Source organism: Xiphophorus couchianus, chromosome 4 (genome assembly GCF_001444195.1).
Source record: "Xiphophorus couchianus chromosome 4, X_couchianus-1.0, whole genome shotgun sequence".
NCBI classification, from domain to species: Eukaryota; Metazoa; Chordata; class Actinopteri; order Cyprinodontiformes; family Poeciliidae; genus Xiphophorus; species Xiphophorus couchianus.
Genome location: NC_040231.1, coordinates 35,725,610 through 35,734,691, shown reverse-complemented (window position 1 = coordinate 35,734,691; position 9,082 = coordinate 35,725,610). Strand labels below are relative to the sequence as shown.

The 9,082-nt window shown below is 40.0% G+C and overlaps 1 long non-coding RNA gene across 1 annotated transcript; it reads right to left on the bottom strand.

The window, feature by feature from the left end:
- Positions 1–3,094: 3,094 nt before the first annotated feature.
- LOC114142493 (uncharacterized) lies at positions 3,095–4,619 on the bottom strand. The gene is made up of 4 exons (XR_003595032.1): positions 4,399–4,619; positions 4,155–4,224; positions 3,900–4,062; positions 3,095–3,617 (listed from the first exon to the last, which is right to left on the bottom strand). It is a non-coding gene; the product is annotated as an uncharacterized LOC114142493 (long non-coding RNA).
- Positions 4,620–9,082: the final 4,463 nt, after the last annotated feature.

The following is a 9,082-nucleotide window of genomic DNA, read 5'->3' as shown; positions in this document are numbered from 1 at the left end:
AAGCTTATTATATTGTATTCAGATCAGTGCATTCATGGAAAACAAACATGTTTGTCAGGGTGTATAAAAAAATTAGGTAAAGACAATCTAGTTTTGCTTTTCTGTTTTAATCATTTTAAAAATGATTAAAAGTAATCTGATTAATCTTATTTTGTCTTCAAACAAAATAAGATCATCACCGTACGCATTCGTGACATTTCTAGAATTACAGCTAAATAATTTAGGGATACTATAGAAGGTACATGTTTCAAAAGTGTTTCTTTAATTTTTTTATGGAAGTCATTTTACCAATGTATCCTTGGTGACTAAATACATTTGTTTGGGCATTTTTCAAAAAATGGACAAAGAACCAACCAGTCATCCAAGAACTGGACACCAAAGTCATCAAAGCTGATTTTCACAAAGAAATCATTATTTTGTTTGTGAAAACCAGCTTTCACTGATGATCTCTATGACTAAACATGATTCATTGCCTAATGCGCACACACACACACACACACACACAAAGGAGTGGTAGGAGTTTGCACTGCAATGGCCCATCTCTGTCCTTGAGTCCTTGGTCAAGACACTTCTCCCACCTTTCCTGCTGGGTTTGGTCAGACGGGCCAATGGCCTGATATAACGGCTGTGGCTACAATCCATTAGCGTATCACCATGAACGTGTGCATGAATGCATATTACTGATATTATGTAAAGCGTCTTCCAGTGTCCTAATAAACCGGTTATTTCCATGGAAACCAAATATGTTTATGAGGGCATTTTTCAAAAAATAACATAGTAACGACCAAGAACCATCTATTTTTCTAAGAATTGGACATTTAACTTTTTTTTCAAACCAGCATAACATTTTATTCAAACACTAGTGTGTTAACATCACAGACATTTATTCACAAATTTCAGTAATCTAACACAGAAATTTTAAAAAATAAAATTAAATATTTAATATATTTCATTTAGCGTATCCATGGAAACTGATTGTTTATCACGCATTTTTCAAAAAATAACGGTCAAATTATAAGCTTAACATTAATTGAACTAATTTGACCATAATTAACTAAAAACATATATTTCCTAAATCACTACATCACAGTTGAACATTCCTGACATTTACAGCGAATTTCAGTCAAGAAAAAGGCTCATTAGATAAGAAGGATTTATGCTAGCAAAGTAATTATATTGTTTCTATATAGCAGTCGGAATTTCTTTAAAAACACACACAAACACAAAAAAATAAACAACACTCACTAATATCTTAGTAATAACTTGCTTTCGTTTATTAAAAATAGTAAAGAACGACATTAACCTTCCGGGTGGTCACCCTGCTGGTGCTTGTCCTGACCAGGATCCATCTTTCGTAGGTTTTTCAACCGCAGGCTTCGTCAGCAAGTGCGTTTTCAGCAAAGTGCTTCTTCAGCGAGTTTTGCTAAGCAGACTTTCTCAACAAGTTCAAACCTTCCGGGGCTGTTAAGGCTCTTTCAGGCGTCTCCTTCAAAAGTCCAGTCACAAAGGGGAAGAATTCCGACGGTCACGGCGATTTATAGGGTTGCTAACGCTAACGTCGTTTCCATGACTATCAGTGACGAACGCACGCGCTGCTGCGTGAGAGATATAATACAAGTATCGAGGTGTCTATGCTGCCACCTACTGGCCAACCAGTTTGAGTCCACAATGAAATCTTTAAAACTCACATTACTGGTGCGATATTCTAGTTCTGCTTTCATTCTTAACTATGTCAGTTTAGGTCCTTCAAATTGGAAAACTTCTCTCTGCCGATGTAAAATCGGACATATTCAATAATGTCGTGGCCCGATTATCACAGCCTGTTGAATGTGACAGGTAGCCAATCAGAAAGCGCGGTTATGTAAGAACGGAGGGGAATCAAAAACAGTTGACATGGCAACTGAGAGTCCGGTGGACATCGGAGGTGATATGTGGAAATGTTTATTACTATATGTAAAGGTCATTTTTATATATTTTTATTATATGTGGAAAAGTATTCAGTTAAAAATGTTAACTACAAAAAAACATAACTCACCTCCAAGTTATAGTGCAGCAAATAGAGCGGCTGCTCCTGCCATCTTTTATCAAAGCCTTTTCTTTTTGTTATGTCTTTTATCCTTAAAATGAGGTCACAAACTAACACTGCTGCTTCTACATCGTCATCCGTGTTTGATTATTCTAAATTCATGTATTGTTGGGGAGTTTTACTGGATTTTCTCCTGGAATCGGTTTGTGTGGTGGTGTGTTGCTCCTGCCGTGTGGCTGGACACACGAACCTGTTGGACTTTTATCGGCTCTGTGGTCACAGAAGTTTGGAAAATCGTCCGACAATCCTTAAATCGTGCCGTGTGAACCAGACCTAAAACTCACAAGCTCTACTCCTCTCATCTCGTCTTGACCACTGCCCTAACGCTCTCTGACTCTGGTCGAGAGAGGAGATGACCTGAGGTCATGCCGTACCAGGCATATAGATGGATGTGAATCTGTCTATACAGACACAGAGAGAGATGTTTGTATCTTTCTCTTGGTGTATAAATATCTGTTTCAACTGTATCTTTTTTTTTTTTTTTAAGGTGGCCATGTTCCATGTTTTGTGACTTCTGTGGTCAACATCCAGGACAGTTCAAGTGTTCTGTTTTTCATGTGGGTAAAATGTTCAGTTCTTGGCACAAGGTGAAGAGCAAATTAAAGAAAGTATCAATTTTATGGAAACCAATGATGCCATTCTAGACTGTTTGTCTTTCCTGCTGAAATTTTCCTTCATTTGTTATAATTTTGCTTTGTTGTTAGTCCCAGTTCTGGATGATCTGAAGCAAAGACACGTCTTTAGTGGCAGTTATGAGCAGATGTGTCTAGTGCGGTTTGTGTTCATGGGTTTGCTGCAATGTGACATTGATGAAAGGAAAGATGGACTACAAATACCATCAGACCTGTTCAACAGTCTCACTGGTAAACCGGATGTCATGTACCACCTACCTAACAAGGTTGTTTTTGTTGTTTTTCTTATTTATTTCATTAACATCTGGTTAATTTGTTGCCTGTTTGGCAGCTTTCAAAAATAATTTGTCAAAATAAAACAAAAATCAGCCATGTGTTAATAGTATGTCACTTTTTATTGCAACAATTTTTGATGACATAAAAATGTTCATTTCTAATATTTACATGTAAATACAATGAAGCATTACAACAGTTTTCAACAATAGTCATAACAGTTGGTAGTGACAGTTGAACAGAGCAGGTTTCACAAGTTAACATCTGCCTTCACAGGCCAACATCCACATTTATGTTTTGTGATTCTGTATTTGAACTTAATAAAGTCCAAAGAGTTTTTATCCCAAAGTCCATGTTTTTTGGAATTGATCATTTGTTTTGGGCTTTGGTATCTTGACAGTGTTTGAACAGGAAAGCGAGGTTTGGTCTGTCTCAAGGAGAATCCTAGCAGTCTGGTTTCTTCTTGTCGTCTGGTGCTGTCCTTTTCGCTGAGCTGAACTTCACAGATTTCCTCTAACATTTCTGATGTCAGCTTTTCCACCCTTGTGCACATAAAGGGCCTGAACACAGAAGAATGAAGCTCCGAAGCATAAATGACATCCAGGGTTGAAAGGCCATCCTTGAATCTAGAAAACATTCAGAATAACCATCACTTTAATGATACTAAAAAGAGCATGATATTAAATTGATGTTTTACAGTCACACATAAACATTAATATCTCTAATCTTGTTTCTTGTTTAGCACAGGTAATATTGCAAATCCACTAACTGGAGATTCACTAACTGGATAATTATTTGTCTGCTGGCTACTGTCGATTCTTACCCTACATTCGCTTGTTTTAACTGCAACAAAACAGTAACTAAATTAACATAGTTGGCAAATGTTAGTTTGTTATTGAAGGACCTACTTCACATGATCTCTGTCTCTTTATGCTGTGTCCCGTCCTCAGTTGTCCCCCTGATGCATCAGGAAACATCTTCTCTGGATTTCCAGCAGGATTTCCAGCGTCTCCTCAGTCCTCTGTGTCTTCTCTCTCCTCATTGGTCCAGTCTTGTCTTGTCTCGCTGATGCTGGAGAATCAACACATAATCAGACACACATTCAGTCTAAATAACAGATGACTGAAGGAGACTTTCTGATCAAGTCATCATCATGTCCTCACCTTTTCCACAATCTCTTCCAACCAGTAGAACAGCAGGTGGAGCAGGTCTTCTGCTTTAATTGTTGGTCAACTCAAGTCGTGTGACATGAGTTGACGGAGAAATGAAAAAAAAAGAAAAGACAAAAGAGTTAAAAAGGAAAATAATCACAGACAGCAAACAGAACCAGTTTCTAACTTTCAGCTCAACTCTGTGCAGCTCCATCTGAAATGTTTCGTTATGTTTTGTAGATAGAAATGTTCTTACTTTTTTTGACCAACTGGGTTCTCTTATCTTCCTCCACCTGACTGGTGGTGTTGAAGGTGGAGGATTCCAGGCTCAGGAGATCCAACCTGGGATGATCAGAACATCAGAGATCTGAGCAGTCTGGACCTGGGATCAGAAACTAGTGTCAGTATTTTTTAAAGTCTATTCTCTTTTTGGGATCTTTCTGTGTTGTAACACATGAATAAGGCCACATGAACTATTTGTTTTATGAGATTAATAGTTTATCTTTACTCCACATCCTCTCTATTTCCTTCCCTCCGATCCTGTTCTCTACTTTCCCTCTGGATAAAAGCTCTTAATTAAATCCCTCAATCATAAATTCTGTCTTCCAAATTTTTATTGACTTGCTGCTTTCATTTGGTCTCTAATACAAAATATTATCAGGCAAACTTTCCTCACTTAATGTAAATTTAACTCTATATGGAGGAACACTTTCTACTAATAGTGAATTTCTTTCTATATTTATTTATTAAAGCTGATGGTCACCAATGCCAGCAGGAGGCCAGCAATATTATGTGTTGTTGAATGCAAAAACTTACAAGCAGGAACCACATGGACAACGATGAAAGAATCCAGCGATGAGCAGCTAAAACCTGAAAGAGTAGAACTGGGAGAGTGGATTAGTGGAGGAACAGGTGAGAACAATTAACTATATTAGAGAGCACCGTGTGGGGAAGCACCGCTACTACACCCTGAAACATGGGAGAGTAGAGAGGAAAACAGAGACAGAAGCACAGAGAGAATCTTGGAAGAAGCAGTCTCACTGCCAGCTGCTCTGTCTGGGACTGATACTTACTTTTGCCTTAACCTGAAAGGTGACTGCAGCTCCTGGTGGTCCTCAGAATATGTCTATGGTGGTCCAAGTCACTGGACCAAGCCTTAACCAAATATTTATCTCTGTCTTTTCTTTTATCCTTAAAGATTTTAATTTGTACTCCGCGTGTTGTTTTAATTCCTCTACATTTTAATTTGTCCACCATGACATCATATTAGTCCTAAAAGATTAAAATTCCTCACTACTTGAAAGATTTCATTTGTCCACAGAAGCGTTGTCTTCGTCCTTAGAGAGATGAATTTGTCCCGCAAAGCGTTGTCTCTTCTCGGTCCTAAGAGATTTTAGGTTTGACACCCAGCAGCATTACCAACCTTTAAAACCATTATCACCCGAGTTTAAATGTTTTGCTCAACGACATTTTAACATGTGGACTTGAAGGTTTAGGAATCCAGCCGCCAAATGATTGATCCGTGGATCAACGGTTCATATCCGGGATCCAAAGGTCCTGCCTATTTCTCTCTTCCTCTTGACATCTTTGAACATTTGAATTAACTTCCGTTTTTACTGTCGCTGCCGTTGTTATTTCATACGTAAATTCGCGTCATTTCGTGTGGATTTTATAATGTCCAGACCAGAATGGTTATAACTTTAAAACTGCTGTTTCGATCCGTTTATACCGATTATAACCGATTATATTGTGTCTCCATTTGTGTTTTTTCATGTCTTAAAAATTAGAAGTGTCAGAAACGTTATTTAAATTTTAAAGAGTTTAATTTGCAGCAGTGATGTCTCAATTGTATTGATTCTAGTGTCCCGAGCCGCGTTGTCTTAATCGTTTTGAGGTTTGATTTTTACCCAGCAAGATTGTTTTAGATTTAGTATTAATCATTGTCTCATTCCTTTTAGCATTTATCTTTTACGCACCAGCCATGTCCGACTCCTTTTAGTGTTTTTTGTTCAGCAATATGGTCTTGTTTGTCGTAAATTTAAATTAGCCTCCTCCAGCATTTAGTCATTAATTGATTAACAGCAAAAAAGTCAGCATTGCCTGTCCTGCTAGAATCCTTAACATCTAAAATAAAAAAATCTAGCAGCGGGATAAAGAAAAGCCCCGGCGCAAGTCGCTACCTAAGGCATCCTCGGTCCTGCTAGTATCCTTAACATCTAAAATCTAGCAGCGGGATAAAGAAAAGCCCCGGCGCATGTCGCTACCTAAGGCATCCTCGGTCCCGCTAGTATCCTTAACATCTAAAATCTAGCAGCGGGATAAAGAAAAGCCCCGGCGCAAGTCGCTACCTAAGGCATCCTCGGTCCTGCTAGAAAGCCATCGGCTTTAACAAAAAACAACAGAGAAATGATGATATACCAATGGGACTTCTCAGGTAGGTCTTCAGTTTTTCAAGATCCCAATCTAATCAGAGTCACTTGACAAGTCGTAGTGAGGTCTAAACCACGCTTGTCTGAAACTCTCTCTTACTCTAATTCCGTCTGGTCCAATCCCAGCTGTTGATGGTATTGGTTCCTCTTCTGTGTCCTCTTCAGACTCCACCCAGATACAGTCTTCAGGGGATGACAAACTTGAATCATTGCCATGTGCTGATGGTGAGAGACCAAGAACAGGGAAAGACAGAATGGGATCCTCAAATGCCAATGTAGGTGAAGGACTGAAGACACAGGCTGGCAAAATTAGATCCTCAAAAATTGGTTCCAATGGTGAGGGACTAAAGACAGTGGGTGACAGAAAAGGATCCTCGGGCAAAATGTACTGTGAGGGACCGATGACAGGGGATGACAGAATGGGAAACTCTTCAGCAACACTGTGCCTAGTCTTCTTGCCAGGGGGCTCCTCTTCAGCATCACTGCCCTTTGTCCTCTTTCTGCAGGTGACAGATGTCACATGACCCGGTTCCTCTTCCAAACCTAGCCTTTGTGGAGGACTGATGGCAGGGAATAACAGAAGGTGTTCTTCATAAGGAATTGGTGAAGAACTGAAGACAGAGGGTGGCAAAATTGGATCCTCCAAAATTAGATCCAATGGTGAGGGACATAAGACAGTGGAGGACAGAAAAGGCTCCTCATGCATTATGTACTGTGAGGGGCTGATCTCAGGGGATGACCAATCAAGATCCTCATGTGCCAATATACATAAGGGACTGAGGAAAGGATGTGACCAAACAGAATCCTCATGCACCATGTATTGTGAGGGACTGGTGACAGGGGATGACAAAACGGGATCCTCTTCACCAACACTGTGCCTAGTCTTCTTGGTGGGGGACTCCTCTTCAGCATCACTGGCTTTTGTTCTCTTTCTGTTCATGCCAGTCATCACATGACCCGCGTCCTCTTCCAAACCTACCTGGTAAGGTTGAGAGGTCCCAATTTGTCTGGAGTCCTGTAGATGGAAAATGGGCTCTTGAGGCTGCTGAGCCATCCCGATGTCCCATGTGTATTTAAATTTTGGAGGGAGAACCTCAAGCAGCTCTAACACAGCGTAAGAACGGTCCACTGTCGGACTGGAGCTGGTAGTACAGTCATTACCAACCTCGTCTTCACTGGAGCTGCTAGTACAACTATAACTAGAGCTGCTGCTACTAGTACTGCTGCCACTAGAGCTGCTAGTACGGCTGCCACTGGACCTGCTAGTACGGCTGCCACTGGACCTGCTAGTACGGCTGCCACTGGACCTGCTAGTACCGCTGCCACTGGAGCTGCTAGTACGGCTGCCACTGGAGCTGCTAGTACCGTAGCCACTGGACCTGCTAGTACTGCTGCCACTGGAGCTGCTAGTACCGTAGCCACTGGAGCTGCTAGTACCGCTGCCACTGGAGCTGCTAGTACTGCTGCCACTGGACCTGCTAGTACTGGAGCTACTAGTATTCGAGCTGCTAGTACTGGAGCTGCTAGTACCGTAGCCACTGGAGCTGCTAGTACTGCTGCCACTGGAGCTGCTAGTACCGTAGCCACTGGAGCTGCTAGTACTGCTGCCACTGGAGCTGCTAGTACCGCTGCCACTGGACCTGCTAGTACCGCTGCCACTGGACCTGCTAGTACCGCTGCCACTGAACCTACTAGTACTGGAGCTACTAGTACTCGAGCTGCTAGTACTGGAGCTGCTAGTACTTTTATTACCAACCTTGTCTTCACTGGAGTTGGTAGTACTACTCACCGTGATTGGAGGTGAAGTCCTGTGTGACTCCTCTCCCTTGTCTTCAGAAACTGATGGGGAGTGAAATGTGAAATAGAATAAATAAACTAATCTTTAGTAACAACAAAACAGCAACAAAAAAAATCAACAACAACAACAACATATTTTTACATAAAAACAAGAACACATTAAAACTAATGATCAAACATTGTATGGACAACCTCCACTCTGAGAAACAAACTTTGGTACCAATCAATCATTAACAACAGCTAATCAAATTTAGACTTGTTGATAGTTCATCTTTAATCATAAACTCAACATAAATTGAAGAGCTGTAGACTGTGTTGAGGACTTTTTAATAGCTAATAAAACACCTTTAATCTTAGATTGTACCATTAGTGTGAATAAAATAAAACACTTCAACAAGTTACTCAGTTTACCCTTCTGTAACAACCCAAACTCACAAATCTTTGATGCTGCTCAACAGATATGTTTTATCTTCTTAATAACCAAAATAAGATACACGATGCATTCATTACTATTAAACTTAAACTGTTACTTATATAATTTTAATATTTTATATATATTTTATAAGTATTACAAAGGTTTCAAAAATATGTCTCCATTAGCATTTTTAAATGACTAAAATGTTAATAGTGGTTAATCAAATTAAATCCCTTTGACCTCAACAACTTCTCAGACTCTCAGTAAAAGCTACTCGGACAACCAGTCAGTAAATCCTA